General features: G+C 39.5%; 1 protein-coding gene and 1 long non-coding RNA gene across 5 annotated transcripts in view; one reads left to right on the plus strand and one right to left on the minus strand.

Moving 5' to 3' along the window:
- LOC142404266 (uncharacterized) overlaps positions 1-8,367 on the plus strand; it is a 41,787-nt gene extending 33,420 nt beyond the window's left edge. For all 4 annotated transcript variants that reach the window (XR_012773797.1, XR_012773795.1, XR_012773796.1 and 1 more), the window contains 2 exons: positions 6,381-6,556; positions 7,389-8,367. This is a non-coding gene — a long non-coding RNA (uncharacterized LOC142404266). The remainder of the gene's footprint in view (positions 1-6,380; positions 6,557-7,388) is intronic.
- The window catches only part of USPL1 (ubiquitin specific peptidase like 1), a 422,463-nt gene that overhangs the window by 52,739 nt on the left and 351,605 nt on the right, over positions 1-18,119 (minus strand). The gene's annotated exons all lie outside the window — the stretch shown is intronic.

Genomic DNA, 18,119 nt, shown 5'->3' on the forward strand with positions numbered 1-18,119 from the left:
TGCCTTTATTGCTCACATAAGAGCTTAAAGTGGCCAAACTTTAGTTGTTTCAAAATCTTGTATCACTATACTGTTGTTAATGAGCTCTTAACATCAGTTAATGCAAACTGTAGGAAAAGTTAGTGTGAGATTGTGAATGAAAGTTCAATAATGAAATCAAGTTGCTATTCCTTTTTTTTAATTGATATTTTTACATAGGAGTTATATTGGCTTAAACCATAATACAGTTTCCTCTTTCACTAGTAAATACATCCTGATGCTTCAGGTGATGTTAACTCCAAATAAGTTTCTTCCTGATTTCTTTATATAGTAACTGATTTGATCTATACTAGTGTTGATAGGGGCATTGTATTTACATTAATAACTGAATTTCCTTGATAATCAACATGAATAAATTACATATGACATGAAAAACATTTCTTCTGATCAGTTTTGAATTTTCCACACTGCGGATGTTTCTCAATATTTTTTTCTTGCGTTATAAGATAGCAAGTATAGAAATGTCTGATCAGAGCATTTATTATTTTTTATGTCCACTCATAACACTCTTGATTTTAAAGTCGCCAGTTTCTCTTCATATGATATTTTCAATGCTTATCGTAGTTCACATTTGAACTCTTTCCAGTTCTTTAGTATCCTTTTGGAGAAGGGGTGACCTGTACCTTGTGTGTTTTTTTCTGGTAAGCTCACAGCATTGATTTTTATAATCCTATTACACTGGCTTTCTTCTAATTCTCTTCCATTGTTTAAGCAGCCTGTTTTATTATTTTTATTTTGAGTGTAGCAGCATATTGAGCAGAGATTTTCACTAAACTGCTGAAGTGGTGCCCTAGTTCCTTCGGGAGGCCAAGGCATCTGCTGTTCTTTCCCATTACGGCATAACTGATCTTCTAATGAACAACTTCCATTAAACAGAGGCAGTCCTACCACCTCCCTTGCACTTGACGCTGACATTCATCTGCCCCAGTGATCCAGTTCATGGAAGTACATCGTTAAAAAAGCAGTCCTAGTCTTACCAGTAAAGGGTTGATTTTTCCCTTGATTTGCTCCCTGATCAGGCTTACCAATGATGGCTGCTGCTGTTGTTGCAAGGAAAATAGAGGAGCACATGGCAAAGGAAGGAGGAGGTAGAAGTATGGAACGTATCCTTTCTGCAGCGATCTGTATCAGATCGGTTTAACTAACATAAAACTATGCAGAGAGTTGTAATAGAAGTATTAAGATTGGTATGAATGTGGGAGGGATGGAAATGTGTGTGTAAGCGTAAGGAGAAAGAGTGAAACAAAGAGTTAAAGAAGTGGCCTGTACTGATAACGAAGGACACCGTTTCCAGGACAGCATTCCCAGCAGTATCTGTGTGCCACAGCACAGATGACTTGCCAGCAGAAGACCTTGCATGCTAACAGCAGGAGGATGGCAACAAGGTTGTAGTACATCACATACGCCGTTCTTTTTCCTGTTAGCTGAACAGGAGAAGAGACTGCAGGCATACATTTCAGACCTATATTCTAAATGAGGAAAAACAGACAATGGACAGCAATTGGCCTAAGATTTATGGAAGGCAAGGTAAGCAAGATCCTGAGGCAAAGGACTATCTTGTCACAGCTGATGATTCCTGAAGGATATCCTAAAGGATCTCGTCAAAAAACTCGGTTTTTATTGCTAATTAAGAACAACCCCTGAAATGGGGTGAGGACTTAATAGCTGATGGCCCTTGTCCTCTGTTTTGTGCATAAGTTATCCTGGCCAGACCATTTGGACAGATCAGTCTTGGTGCTTGTGAGTAAGCGAGCATAAGAGTGTGAGTGAATTAAATCTATGGGACAATAAATGTCAGTGGGTAACATCAACTTACCTGGAGATTTTGTGGGTAACTTACTTTCCCCTTGCCTAGCATACTGAATTTTATTACACTAAGTTCCCAATAGTTGCGCCTTTAATTTGAAACCTCATAAAACACAGACTGTTTTCTCTTGGGTTTATTTTAGTATGTGTTTGTTGTCTATCATCATTTAAACTTGATTTGGCATTTTTGGGGCCCACTTACTCATTTTGGTTAGATTAATGGTTTTCCATGATTCCAAGTAACCTAAATAACTGCAGATTTTATGCCATGGTACTCATTCACCCATTTCTGGAATATTAACAACTATACCATAAGATAGGACCAAATCCATTCTTTTGAGACACTTCACAGTTGACTCTTTGCCATTAATGAAATTTATTATAATTAAATCAATCATTTAATCCAATATTTTGCCTCATTTATTCTCATCAGATTTTGATCTATGACTGTCTGTGTCCCAGGGTTTTTTGTCTGTTTGCTTCAGGAGGAATTCTTTTCTTACTTCGGGCTTTGTTCTTGAAGGAATTTCTTTTCTGTTATCTGGATGAATAGATCCAGAGCAAGAACTAGATCATCATCAGCAGTAGTTGTTACATTCTGTTTCTTTTGTACATGATGCCTGGTATGACTTTTGCTTATTGTTTGTACTAGGATTAGATTTCCAAATTTGTGTGAGACTCCTATTTGATTCAAATAACTTCTTGAAGCTCATTGTTTCTTCATGTTTTATTATCTTTTTCCCAGCAATAAGCATGGTTTTGGAGACTCAGAGATATTCTTAGCATGTAAGATATATCTAGGGGTTTTGCTTCCTTATTTTGGGCTTTAGGGACCTTCTTCATGTTACTGAAATCTCCTTTTTAATAGGGTATATTTAAAGTTCAATAAGTTTAACAGGGAGAAGCGTGCATTGTGGGACATAAACTCTTTGCATATATGAAGGGGCTCCTTGTATTTCTTACTTTTGCCTTACCAGCCCTACATTTTACCATTTTCTCATCGATTGTGTCAGAAAATAGCTTATGACATCTGTCACACACATGACAAGGGTTTCCATGGTTTGTTTCCCCCACCCTGCTTCCTCTGCCAAAAATTCTGTATGCATCCTGGATCCACATATACCTTCCCATCACTCTTATTCTCTCTTCTCTTTCACTGTGTTGAATTGTCCTGAGGATTTGCCCATCATTCAGACTGGGGAGAAAACCAACTGCTGCCAGCCATGAACACATTCCAGCTCTTTGTTATAGCATTAAGGAATTTAGAAAATAACAAAGTTAAAGTTGATGCATAGCTATGTATCTTCTATCTGGCATGTGTGCATAATTCTATGATAATTGCATGATCAGGTACTGTTTAATAAAATACTGTATAGCATTGTAAGACTGTTTTTGTATTATTGTAAAATAGTGTTATTTGGGCATTGAAGTTCCTGTGATGCCAGGCACCACACAAACATGGGCTGAAAAGATTATCTGCAATCCTAAATGTTTGCAGTGTAAATGTAATACAGTTGAAAAGAGAAAATCCACACAGATGAGAAGGGAAATACTAGGAGTTGAGGGGGAACATTCATACTTCAGGCATCCAATTCATGTACCTAAATCAAAAGACTGATCTCCCTAGGCCATTTCCACAGCTTATCGAGAGACTCCTTCAGAGGACAGTTTGGAATACTTTAGGAGTTCCTTCGTCAAAATCGCTCTCAACAGCAGCCTCCCTCCATTTACTGTGTAGGAGGATCCGTCTCCTACATCCCACACTCGCCTACTTTAGACACTTAAAATTAGGTGGTGTGTATATACCTCCCTATCACACGCTTTGCTTATAGGGCCTGTAGGGGCATCTTAGTAAGCTGAATTTTAGAGAAGGCTTTGAAGAAGAGCAATGAAGTATGTTTTCCAGTATTTAAGGGAGTTTCCCTGAAGTGTAAGGTGTAAAACAGGAAAAGGTGTGAGAGGTTTGTTTGAAAATATAACGTGTGGGTGAGAGAGGAGCTGGAAGCTGGACTGCTGACACTGAATGACAGGTGGAAGATATGAAGGGAAGAGATACAAGAAGCAGCTCCGATTTTTTTTTTTTTTCCAGTAAAAAGTGGGGGTTTTGGGAAGTGTTTTAGCCAAACACAAAATAGTAAACAAATCGGACAGTATGATCTAACGGTCTTTTCAGCTTCATGTTTGATGAAAATTGGCCTAGCTTCAAATGCCAGCAAACCACAGCTGGCTTCCTGATGGTGATTAAGGAACAATAGGTGCGGTGGTGATAAGGGAGGAAGGGCCTTGAAAGTGAAGACAAGTAACAGATACTAGAGGAGAAGTCAGGGAGAGCTGTGAAGACAGTGACGTGTTCTCCAAGTGATCAACTAGGAAAAGGGTCTTTGCAGCAGTTTTCTGAATGAACGCGAGTGAGATTAGGCTGCGTTTCTCAAAAGCTGAGAGAAAAATGTTGCTGAATCAAAATGCGATGATGGTGACCTGATTGAATGCTTCAGTTGATTGGAAGAATTAAGAAAAATACCATCTTAGAAATGTTGCACTGCAAGTATCTGCAAATTATGAATATGAGTCTGAGGATTTGGAGTAAATTTGGGATCTAAGGTGATGCTAGAGTTATGTGTCTGAGCAATAGGCAGGATGATGGTGTAGCTGTGCAGCTTTGTGTGTGTCACTAGCAATTAAGTCATTCATATGAAAACCTTAAAGATCTGTCCTCAAATATAATTGTATGTTTGTTATTTGGAGTTCTTCACTCCTATGATTGCTTCCCATGTAATATTGTTTAGAATATTTCCCCACCTGCCACCAAGGACTGGACGTTAATTGTTCAGTTTGATTTGTTATGTCGCAGTGGGGTGGCTAGCATGAAAAGGTGTGTTTTGCATTTGCTGGGAAGGCACTGATCTTTTCATTTGGTTTATAGCAATAATGAACACCGGGTACAGCAATTTGTTTACAATTAAATTATTAAGTCAAGTCTTCTAATAACTATGCTCCATAGTACTTCAGTAATAAAATTAATTGATTCCTTTCCTTATTCTGGTCCTGCCTGATGATGTAAGAATTCTCCCCAGCAGGAGGAAGCTCTCAGTTTGCTTGAGGCTTTTATAGCCAGGTCCCATACCAGCAGCAGTCATCCTTTCCTTCCCCCTTCAGCATGTCCCAGAACTCACAGGTTGAGAAGGGGGACCAGAGAAAGGGTAGAGGAAATAATATCTGCTCTTGGCTAATTTTCTACTGGCATATAGTCGTATGGGCATGGTAGCAAACAGGTGTGAATTTGAATTGTTTCTAGGCTTTTCTCACTTAAATCAGAGATGAGGCAACTTTAGTATCAGGGAGGCATAACCCAATGAAAAAACCAAACAGCTTTTTATTTTCTTTCTTGTTATTTTTATAATAGATACATTTCCACCAGGTGTGGAAATATGAACTGTTAATGCATTTTTGCAAGAGGAAGAAGAAAGATTGTCTTAGGTGTCTAGTAGTTAGGGGACCAGATTAAAATATCAAAGTATATAGTATGCTCGGGAAAGAGAAATTTTAAAATTGCCTTTACTCAGAAATATAACTCTTTGGAAATGAATTTGATATTAATAGTCCTTCAATAGTTTCAGGTTATTCAGAGAAAGAGCAGTGACGGCCAGGTAAGGCAGTAAATGACGTTTTGCTTGCTAAAAATTCATGAATTCGTAAATTCATGAGCAAGTGCACTTCATGTCATGCCAGACATCTGCGGGCAAAAAGTGCGGTGTGCCTGTGGGATCCCGGCAGCTGGATGCTCACAGCTGGTGGGGAGAGACAAGGCGGGAGGTCAGGCGTCCCTCTGCTCCCCGCTGGCACGCTCAGCCCTGCGGCTGGGACCTCCGCCTGCAAGCAGCGAGGCAGAGCCCGGCTGGGATGCGCTTTCTCCCCCTGCCCCGGTGTGCTTACTGTTCGACAGCCAGGTTTTAGTCTGTAACTTCTTGAGATAAAATAAACAAAATATAACACTATATTCTAAATGTGGTGTTACAGGTTCTTTATCATGTACCAGTTTCTGACATGCATGTGGTATACAAATGGGAATCCAACATTCAAATGGAAATAAAGGGTTTTGTATCTATCCGGAGCTAACACCAACACTAAGAAGACAAAATCATTACCTTCTCCCACAAATTTTGGAAATCATCTGTCTTGCACATCTAAGAGTTTCCTCATATGCAAGTAGTCTAAGTAAAGTCAGTGTCACATCTCGGCAAAAAGGGCATCTTAATGTCCATGTGCATAGTGAATAGAAAACTTTGTAGATAGTATTTTTTTTCCACCTAGAAATAACAACAATTTGAGTCCTTATTTCTCCATCAGTGCTATAGACAAATCAACATCTCTTTCAATGAATTTCAGATGTTCGTGTCCTCACGTAATCTTGCAAAAATTTTTAAACTTATTAATTTATTTCATATAAAGGACCTTGCTGCATCTTAAGCCATCAAGTAGGAGATATAAAAGTAATTAGAGATAGTTGATTCTCCTGAACTTTTTTTTTTTGACAGAAAGTGTGTTTATATTGATTTGTCTGGTTACATGCTGATCTCTGAAGGTATAACTCTACTATAGCAAAGGGAAGAACTCCTGGACAACCTCATACTGTCTTTGGTCTGGCTATGTCAAAGAGGTAGTACCGGTGAAGGTGCAAAGTGCAGCAGAAGGCACGGACGTGGGGTAGATGGTAAGTGCTGCTGCTGAAGTTCAGATGACACAATACTCCACTGTGTAGCCTGTGTCTCTGTGTGCTTGTTCCACCATAAACCTGATATTCCTGTAGTATCTTCACTGCTGCTGTCGCACATTCCTATTGTATTAAAGCCTGTGTTTCAGCAGGCAAACCTCCTTACAAGGTAGATATTTTTTTGAGACAGTACATTTTCTCATTGGCAATTGTGTATGATACTAGGTGTATGTTACCGTGAGCTTTTATTAGTATGTTAGGGAGAAACATCAGCATAAAAAGTGACTTCATCTAACGCCCTGCCAAACTAGAACTCCTCACAACCTTCAGATGGGCATAACAGTGAATGTTTTTATAGCAATAATAGTACTTTCTGTCAGTTTTACAGTGTTTTAAAATATGGTAAGATTATCTCATTTTAGTTTTTGCCACCATGTTACTAAGAGGCTAAAAATCTACATGTCTAGAAATGAAGAGCTGATGAAGATAAAAATATCACCTTTACTGATTTTAGACCACTCTATTTAAAATAATAAAACAAATTATATATAAATATGAAAAAGCAGCAGCACGCAGGAGGTGAGAAAACACACTGCAAGTACTCGTGTTTGCCTGAAGGGGAATATGCTGAAATCAATTAATGCTGTATAAACCTCTTGATGTAAGATATCACTGTAGCCTTTCCTGTAGCTGCAGCATTTTGTGGTAAAAATGCAAATCTTGTAATGGTATAGACGCTCAGAGTATTTTTCTGGGATTAGTTTGGTGTCTCTTTAATTAGGCCTGTGCACTGTGTTACCTGATTTCATCCTTTTTCTGTTTACATATTTAGGCCCTAATCCTGCCACTGGATTTGTTCAAATGGACCTCGGTAGCCATGGGGCCTGACTGAGTTGATGGGACTCTGGATGACAGCAAGTTTCTGCTCTGAAGATCTGATTGTAGGCCTGAACCTAAATTTCTATTTTATTCCCCTGTCCATTCGCTGCTAATTCATGAAAAGTATCCTACAAAACGGTATTGTCTTTGAGTCTCATGCACATCTACTTTAGCAGCATTCAGGCACCGTGTGCTTAGCATGTTGTCAGACATCGTTAAAATATTTCTGTTGTGTCGTGTGCCAAAGCCTCATGATTGCCGTGATTATTGTGTTATATTTTTACATTCAGTGGCTTCCTAGCTAAAACGGAGGAGATCATCACCTGTATTTTCAATCGTTGTGGTATTTCTCTTAGGTCAGATTTTGAAGTCAGAGTAACTGTTGGAACTCTATTCAGGACATTTTTTAAGATGTTGGTAGATTTGTTTTTTATTCATTGGACACAAAGTACATCTATTTTATTTTATTTTTCAATGTGCTATCTTCTTAGTAGCCTACTATTACTGAAAGCTTTCAATATGATGATACACTGTGATGTAGACCAATAAAATGAGTAGGAAAAGGCATTAACTTTTACTGGCTCTCCTGTTGCTTTTCTATTTCTGTGTCCGTGGTTACATGACATACTATACAGCAGAGTGAGGATATTTTTATTTTTGTGAACCAGATAATATCTTTTGTTTACACTGAGTGCTGTTCCCTGTCCTATTGCGTATGACTATGTTGCAGTTTCACTGAGTACTAAAGTTAAATAGCCCTGATAGGAGCTGTACAGGACTTTGCGAAATCACATTAAAAATAGAGTTTGAGGGGAAGAATGGATATGCTCCATCTCTATGCATGTTAGTATTTATATTGTATAGACTTTTTAAAGCAAGTATGTAGCAATATAGGGTAATTAACAGATGAAAAGATCCAAAACTTTCTCTGTATACAGAGAATCAGAAATACCTTCATTTTTTTCCTTTGTAGGCTTATTACAATGACATCTAAGAGCTTCACAGTATTTGATGAATTTTTGCGTATTCCCAGAAGAGCAGAAAAGCACTGTTGTCCTGTTTGACCAAGGAGAAAACAAAGCCACTTGTTCAGTCAGTATTAAAGTCGATGATATTAATTGGGTTCTCCTGCCTTTTAACCTTGTGCCTCCAGCTCCATTTCTCCCTCAAAAGCCAAAGCTTCCATTATAATCAGCTGCTTTGCATTTCTACGTAAAAGGCCCAAGGTGTTTCGGTTTGGACTCCCAGAAAATGAGGAAGAACAAGGTTGGTGGCCATCTGCCAAGGTGCTTGGTCTGACTCGCTCCTCATTCACAGAAGCCGATGGCAGAGGCAGAGACAGAACTGAGTGTTCCTGTGTGGCGTTCAACTGCCTTAACCACATGCCCATTGCTCTCTTCCTGTAGTTGTCTGTCTTGTTCTCTGCACAACTTCTAGAGCAAACATATACCAACCTATAAATAATCTAATTCGATACACAACCCTGATTCATTTCCTGAGAAGCGTGTCCTGCACACACAGGGTGGCCGTGGTCCTGTGGAAAAGTTTAGCAGAGTGAATGAGACCAAATATTAAGGCTATTAAGTATTTAAACTTTGCAATGAAATAACGTTCTTTTAATGTAGCTTATTATAGCTATAGCTTGGAGTATTTTTAACAAGGAACAAGAAAAAATGAATGCTTTTAGATCTGGTTGTAACCATTTCCCTGTCTAGCATCCGAACGTGAATATTCGGCTCAGTGAAATACAGAACATCAGCCGGTAGGAGGAGGCTGGCCACCTCTAGGGAGGAAGGGAAGGAAGAAGGCTGAGTAGTAAACGCCACGGGTATACCCAGTTTGCCTTCAGTCTCAGGGACCTTTTGTGGAGAGTTTACCCTAGCTTTTGTTTTCTCTTCAGCATTCCTAGCCCAAGAAATGAGCTCCTCCGGAGTTTCTCAGTGCAATAGATGTTGGGGGTGTGCGGTGTGTTGCTATAGTCTGCCAATAGTGTAAATAAAGAAATGGAAATCAAAGGTGGGGTTTTTTCCTATCCATGTTTCTCTGTTGGAAAATAAGAGGAGGCACTCCTCAAGTCTCCCAGTTTTCTCCCAGATTAATTTCAGGGACAATCCATATGATTCTTGGTCTCAAAAATATGTAGTAAAAACTTTTATAATAGAAAAATATTGCTCTCAGCTTCCCCTTTTAATCTTCCTGGTCAAACTGTGGTGGCCTGTTGTGTTTGTAAGCCACCAAGGATGGCGTGTAGACTCCAGTGCCAGAGCAGTGGTGTTGAGAATCACAAGCTCCTCTCTTTATCTTTTATGTTAGACTTGATTAGGATTATAGGGTTTTTTTCAGGGAAGTCTTGCCAGACCACGGGCTAGGTTTCAGTTTTTGTTAATGTTCTACCTTATCCATGGATGACGCTTGAGTTCTGGTGACCGGGCTATGATTTGCTATGAGGAAAACAAAGCAACCTTGTGCTTTGCTTTTGCCTATTTTTCTCTGGGTTATGCAGTCTTTTCCCACAAGTAATGCAGGAAATTCAGATGTCCTGTAAACAGCGCCGGACATGATACTGAGATATATGGGTAGTTAGGAAAATTTTGGTCAAGTCATTCACTGAAATTCATAAAAATCAACGCTTGCAAAAGTACATCAGTTCCACCCACATTTTGTTGTAAAGAAAAAATTAAAACCCTGCTTTTAACACCTTTTTCAAATTTAATAAGGATCAGTTTTTGAACTTTCACAGCTGTAGAGAAGTTGTGGGAGCAGGAAGAATCAGTCTTGGTAGGGCAGGATCACCTTAAGCCAGTATTTCAACTCAACACTTTGTTTCGTTAAACCATGGCCTGAAACTGCTGCCTGTCATATCAGATAATATTATCATTGATTTATTACGTTACTTCATCTTATATGTTGTTTGTAACCTTTTGGCAGGGATTTTTTTTCTTTTCTGGATTTTGTTTGTTTGTTTGTTTTGGGTTTGTTGGGGTTTTTTTTGAGTTGGTTTGTTGTTGATTTTTTTTTTACCAGCACCTAGTGTGAGGGAGCCCTGATCCATGACTTGACTTCCAGGTACTAGGATAATACAAGTAGTAATCATGCCTGCTGCTAAAAATTTTCTACCTTATTTCCATTTGCATTTGTTTGCCTTCAGCTTCCAGTCATTGATTCTTGTTATGCCGTTCTCTGATGAATTAAAGAGCTCTTTAGTACTCACTATTTTCTCCCCAGGAAGGTGCTTTTACCCTGTAATCAAGTTACTTCTCAATCTTTTTTTTTTTTTTTTAAAGCTAAACAGATTTAGCTTTTTATGGTTCTCATTATTTTCTCACATTCTTGGATTATTTTCGTGGCTCTTTTCTAATCCTTCTCTAATTTTTCTATTAAAAAAGAGACATAAAACTGTATTTTACTAGTCACATACACAGAAGTAAAATTACTTCACTAGTTACTCCTGTGTTAGTAAGGTCAGAAATTGATGTTTTTTCAAGGTCAGGTAAAATAAACGTCTATTTAATATGACTTCAACACATCTGAGTATGTAATTATTAGAGGATGGAAAAGGATGGAACATTTTAAAAATATTTAAATGCTTTATAAACTTCAAAAGGGCTATGAAATCAGCAAGAGTGGGCGTGTGGGAGGGGTTGCAAAAGTATTTGTGTTTGTGTTGAGGTTTTTAAGTGATAGAAGTGAAATAACAATAATAATCTTAATTGGAAAGCAACAATAATACATCAAAACCTTAAGCACTATGGATAACGTGGTAATACGTACCTACCAAAATTCTGTAGGATTGAATGCAAAACCTTTGTTAGTAACAGGCTATCTGGGCCACTGAAAATAGAGACTATGAATGGACGTGAATATATGCATCCCTTACATCCATTTAATCCCATAAGTAGCCACTTGCTTACATTTGGAAACCCGAGAACAGTTATGTGATCTGTTACGCTGTAATAGAAGAAATAACGTAGTGTCAAGAATTTCTTGTTATAAAAGCTATCTTCATTAAGTCATGTAAGAGTTCAAGCAATCAAAATCCACAGCTTCAAAGAGGCTATTGAAAGTTTTACTGCTTCAGTATTTCTTAGCAGAGGAGTGGCTACTCATTTTAGTTTTTATCCATACTTCAGGAAAACGTTGAGTTAAATTTACCGTGAGGAGACTAATCAGATCCCTGCCTGGTCAAAGCATCTTGGCCTACCCAATGACTTTTATGCATATCGGCATCTGAATTGAATCCGCACTCCCAGATCCACACTTATCTCTCATGGAAACCATCAGATTTTCATTAAATTGAACTACAGACTGTTTAAACTCTCAGCACTGCAGATCAATTTAATGCAAGTTTGTCTAATGTTGTGTCTTACACAAATTTGAACTGTCTTGCCTTTTGGCTTCTAAAAGAGTACACCTTTCCTTTGTGGCACCATTCCCTCAGTGAAATTTGGGACATACTCAATAAGGGACTTAATTTGTTTCAACAAAATTAAAGTTCGTGGAAACATGGTAAATAAGGAAAAAAGGAGAATTAAAATAATGTAAAAGACTTAAAATCCTCTAAAATTCCCGAAAAACGAGTAAAGGTGAAAAAGGACAGAATAGAAAGCCAAATGGCCTCTAGTTAAGAATGTACTAATCTAAATAGATTTAGGCTACAAATGTGTGTTAATGAAAAAAGTTGATGCTGAGATTTTGGTAGCACAGGGTGACTTGGGGTAGAAGTTGTTCCCCTGCGATGATGAGCTCACAGAGCCCTTTTCAAAACATCTGTTGTTGGAAAGAGATGAGAGAAGTGGGTATTCCCTTGAACACCTTTTGGTATCACAGGCTTAGACGATATAAAGTATGTCATTTCTTACATCCTAGGTTGCCTCAGTTTCTTCTTCTGAGTCTCCCAAGTCCTGGAATAGAGCCCTTAAATAAAGGGAAATGATGGCTCTGGGAAAGAAGATGGTGGAAGAAACAGGATGATTATGGTAGAAGCTGGAGACAGTCTCCGTAAGAATACTAGCATGACTTCATTTCTTTGAACAACCGTGTAAGAGGTGATCCTCCTTCCTGAGCCAGTAATAAACTGGGACAGCTGCATGTAATGGTAGGTGTTTGACCAATGCAGCACCTACTGGAGTATAATATATATTGGATAACCATTCTGGGGGTGGGGGGAGAGGGGTAGTGGCTAGAAAATTACTCTTCCATTAAATAATGCTACTGGTGAGTATTTGGCAAGCAGGTACAGCTGCCACAGTGCATTTTCCAGCTTATCTTTGCACAGGAGTATGGGAAAAGGAGAGAAAGGGGACAGAAAGGAGAGGGGTGGAGAAAGGATAACAGTTTTTTGAGGCTTCTTCTGCTCTTCCAGGATGTGTTCTTTGCCCTCCTTAAGTGATTCACTCTGATAACTTGTAGAACTTGTAATCTTCCTTGAGCACCATATCTCATTGGGAAGTTAGCAAGTTAATGAAGTTGCTGAAGATGTGGACAATTCCCTGAATGAATGAGAAACACTCAATTATCTACCATTGCGTTGTCAGGGATGAGACAGACACTACTCAGTGACAACCGTATACGCTTGGCTGTATTCAGCGAAAGCGCCAGACTGTCCTGTCAAACTCTGCAAGTTCCTTTCTGAAGCTGTAAGCTAATGGTTATTTCCTCCAGCAGTTCCTGTAACTGCTTGTATGCAGCGTAGACATCATGGTAGATCTTGTGTAGTTACCAGATGTGATGTGTGCTGCATCCTCTATTTCTTCAGATATCAGCATCCCATAAATTCACATTATTTTCCTATCTTGTGGAGATAATACTGTACTAGGATTTCTAATATCAGGGACTGTGCTGGTGTTCAGGTGTCTTCTACACATTCAGAAGCAGATGGTTTAGCCTGTGTTGCCGACATGGATAGAGTCCTGTATAAAGAATCAGAGTACAGGTCAGAGTGATGTTTATATATTGTGTATTTTCAGGAAACATTTAGATAAGGGAATAGTAGCTCTGTCCCAGCACTATACCTGGCTCAAGGAATCTTTCCAATTTAACACGTAGGATTGAGGGCTATCTAAAGGAGTCACGGGTGTGAGGGAGCGTATCTTGTTGAATCTTCTGGGCTGGATAAAATAGGAAGGAAGGAATCTCAGATGCTTTTAATCACCTTAGGCCTGGTTGGATTCTGCCTGTTCAGGTGTAGAAGTCTAATAGCGGTGTCAGCGTCAGAAGCTTACCTGCCTCTTGACTGAAGTGAGGGAGGCTGAGTACTAATACCTTTAGAGTGTCTGTGAAGGTGGACAGCAGCATTTTGGGTTTATTAGAAGCAGCTGATAACTCTTATCTTCGTGGTGGACTTGGGTGTACAACCACATAAATGGTCTGGAGATTTTGGAGAGGAATCAAATACTTGATGCAATGTTTCCGGAAAGTTGAAGAGATAAGTGGATGTTGCACTGCATGTTGTGCTCTCAGCAAAGCAAACATCTCAACAAGTCAGTGATTTCAGAAATAGCGCAGTTCTGGAAGAACATTTCTTGAACTCCTTTTTGCTGTTGAAGCTGAACACAGTTCCCATCTGTCTGAAACTCTGCATTGAGAGCTTCACAGAGGCTCTTAAAGAAGTTATGTACTTACACATAAGGAATAAGACACTAAAGGAATCACATGTCATAATAGTAAATAATTTCCGTTACCGTCACCATGAAATGGTTAGTCATTTCACATTGTCACTGTGAAAAAATGTTCATGGCGTACTGATCATCAGAAGAAAAGTCCATACTGGTGTATCTTCATCAGTTGTACCCACTTCGTGAGCTGAACAGTGTGGGTATACACTTTTGCTATGGAAATACGTTTTCTGGGATACTTTACTGTATATCTGTTAATTCCTTCAAAAGCGTACGAATTTAAACGTTATCCACTCTATGGATAAAAGCACTGTGTAAGTACTGACCCTGATTTAAGAACATACCAGCTCTAGAAACAATGGAATTGTCTGCAGGGCTCACATGTCAACAAAAATCAGCTGATTCGCACATGAAGCCTGGCAAGGAAATTACTGCGGCGGCACCGGTGCCATCCCTGCTCCCTGCCTGCCTCTCCCAGACCACTTCCTTCAGTCAGCCAAGGTTACCTTGTCTGGCTGCTACTTCTCCTCAGTTACCACTTACTCACACATCTAGAGTAGCCAGCCACTCATCCATGCTGAAAGGACAAATGGCCTTCTGAAACCCTGTTCTCTAGATAGTGCTCACTAATAGAAGAGTGCCAGCAATATATGCAGATTACTTGACACAATCTGAGCAAATCCAGCTGGAAAGGTAAAGCAAAGCACATTCCATGCATTGCTACTATTTGCAGCCATGCTAAGTCTCATTTCTTTGAATGGAGTCTTTCTCTTCCAGAAATGATTTTAAGGAAATATTTGAAGTATGTCCTGAAGATTTCAAATAAGACATCAGATGAGAAAATCGGTTGTAAGTCTGCATCTAATAAGCAACTGAGAATTGTGTTCATCTGGGCTGCGTACAAGCTGGCACTGCAGCCTCAGGAAAAGGGCAAATACGGCCAGTGCTTTTTCTGAATGTGCTGCGAACAACCTACCGCCTGTACGGCTGGAAGCGTTCGAAAGCAACAGCGACAATCTAAATCATCAGCAGCTCCATCATAAGTACATGTGCCCAGGTGCCCTGTCTCTGCAGATGTTTTGCTCTCATTCTGAGCTGAAAATGTAACATTTTTGTTGAGAAGGGCTTTCAGATCTCATTAAAAATAGCCTAATAGTAGCTTTGGATTTGACTGACAAGCTAGTTTTTGATGTGCCATTTTCACTGTAATATTCTCTTAATTTTGACCCGAAGAAACAATGATCTCATTCCTTGGGAGGACACAGTGACAAAATCCGGAGGTCCAGTGGCGACACTGAATCTCTTCATTGTCAAAGCGAGCTATGAAATCATCTGCTTTCCAGCCAAAACCACTGGGGAGTAAGCGGTATCCTTCACAGAAAGCAAAATTTGCAAGAGAAAGTGGTGGCATGGAACAGCAACCTTCTTGCCCCAGGGGAGGTGTGCTGCCCTGCGTCCTGCGCCTCCTGCGTCTCATGGAATTGGTGCAAGTTCCTTTTCTCACCTCTGTCAGCAACAACAGCACTCAAGTGGACAGAGACTTTCTAAGGTCTGGCTCCTTATATACCGTCACTGCCTCGAAAATTTTGCTGGAGGAGTCTCACCAAGGTGTTTCACAATGTTATTTTGGGAGCTGGGGAGAAAGGAGATCCCCACTCTGCATCTATCTCTTGGTCAGGCTTCACCGCCAACCAGGTCGTCTCTGTAGTCTGTGCTCCTTGGGATTCTCCATCCTTGTTTGTCTTTGCTAGAAGTCTTCAATTACATGGGATGATCTGAAGTGAGAGGATAATTTTAAATAAATAAAACTGTTTTCATCATTCAGTTGGAACTTTTCTGTTCCTACTCAGCAATACATTGTTTAGAAGAACAGTTCTGTCTTTGGGGAGGCCTTTCCCTGTTATCTCTAAAGAAAATGGAAAACAAAAGGATGTTTTAAAAAAAGGTTAAGAATATATAGCTGATGTTTCCATCCAAGTTCAGCTTGCCTTGCATGGAAAAGAAGTTGAGCCAGAAGAATCCTTACAAACATTTCCACTGGTTTTCAAGTAAGTAGCTACAAGGGCTATTGTAAAAACTGAAGTATTTGAAAACACATATCTAATAGAAATCATAGTCTTACTCTTTCTTTGCAATACAACATCCAATCCTTGTGACTTTTCCCAAAGTATACTCTAGTTTGCAAAACACCAAAATTACTAAATAGGGGGTTTGAAACTTCCTGTGCAGCTACATACTTTTTTTCCAGAGCAGTCATATTGGGCTGTTATGACCTGAATATTCCATGGGCAAAGCCTCTGTGCGTGAAGTCGAAGGTGGCTCGACTTCAGTAAGGTTTGCAGAAGAAGGCATGTTTGTAAAGTATCAGAAGGGATGTGGCACAGCATGAACAAGAGAAGAAACATATACTGCTTCCATAAAAAATGCTACTGTCTGCAACTGATGAGTAAATTCTTTTTATTTCTGTCATCAGAAGATGGCACAGAAGAAACCCACTGGAATATGGAACCTGTACAGGCCTTAGCACGTAACTAGCAGAGATGAAGGAAAACCTTTACAGGAATATATCATGTAATCAAAACCTCCTCATCGCTCGCCTTTTACTAAATTGTTGACTCTAGACAACAACTGGGAATAAATGCCTGCCTTTTCCTTCCTTTCAAGTCTGGTTTTCACGGAATAAACTTTAAAAAAGTTCAGTATGTGCAAAGCTATCAGCTCCTGCACACTAGGCCACATAAACGTTTGTGCTTTTTACGATTTTCCTCTGCTCCATATTCTGTGTAAAGGTTTAAATTTTAAGACACAAGCCAGCCAAAAAAAGACTTTCCTTGAGACAGAGACATTAGTGTTCCTTACTGTTCATGTATTTTCACATGATTTCAGATAGCAGAACTGCTGTCTTTATGTGTCTGTTGGCACTTCTTCACAAATGAGGCAGGTTTAGAATTAGGGTCATTACTTAGAAGGATCTTTGACTTCCATAAAGCACCGTGCCTTGCCAAATGATTGATCATTGTGATAGAAGATTTGGAATTTGTTTGCCTTCTCACCGGCAATATCTTGAAAGAAGCACCAGCTTGAGGAGGAGAAATGTTAGGAGGCAACAATCATAACCAAGCAACAGCGACTGGCTTGGGCATTGGATCTGGAACAGAAATTACTGGATTTTGGATTAACTGAGGGGATCAGATGAATACTAATAAAAATATTCTCTCAGCAGATGTGTAAAAACATGTGTGATTTGTGGGGCCTGTTCCTCAGCCATGAGGGGCCCAGTTAACTTAGGAGGACTTTGAGGGGAGATCAGTGTTTTCTTGGATGGGAGAATCGCCAGAGGACAAGGGTAGAAAGTCTGAACGACACTCAGAAGAAGCCCTGGTATAAACTTCTTGAGTGATAAAGTTGCCCTGCTGCATATTCAGATGCTTATTGGGAGGTGGTTTACATCTTGTGAGGCTGAACAGCTCTCAGCTTAATGTATCTTAACATGTGCTGCCAGCTTCCTAAGCAGGAACCTATTATATCATATGTAGAACCTATATATTATTTCCATGGGACTTAATGGTACTGTGCGCAAAAGCGTATTGAAAGAAGTAAGCCAGTGAGGAAAAAAAATGCAGTTTTTGTTTCACATCATCCAATATGACACAAATGTCAACATGACACTGAGACCAGTCATCGATGTGTAGCACTCCGGACCGAGCCTTAGTGTAAAGCGTGTCACTGCACTCCATCCACTATGATAACTCTTCATAGCAGATCAGCACCCATGGCCTCTGCTAGGGGATCTGCTCATTTGAGACTTCCTTTGGTTGTAACAGTGTCTTATAAACATTTTAGAAATACCACCCCACTTAAAGAAGGAAGAACGAGCACAAAGATTCGTCCGAGGATCATCAAACAGTAAGTCTACAGCAAAGCCAATCTCTTGCAGCCTCTCCTGTTGCTTAGTTCCTAGAGACAAACCGTGCAAAGTTACCACTTGGGTGAAGCTTCACAGGAGTTTATCACGACTCTTCTACTGATACAATTAAAATAATTCAATCCACCTAACATGGATGGAAGCA

The sequence above is a fragment of the Mycteria americana genome, chromosome 1, assembly GCF_035582795.1.
Source record: "Mycteria americana isolate JAX WOST 10 ecotype Jacksonville Zoo and Gardens chromosome 1, USCA_MyAme_1.0, whole genome shotgun sequence".
Lineage (NCBI taxonomy): Eukaryota > Metazoa > Chordata > Aves > Ciconiiformes > Ciconiidae > Mycteria > Mycteria americana.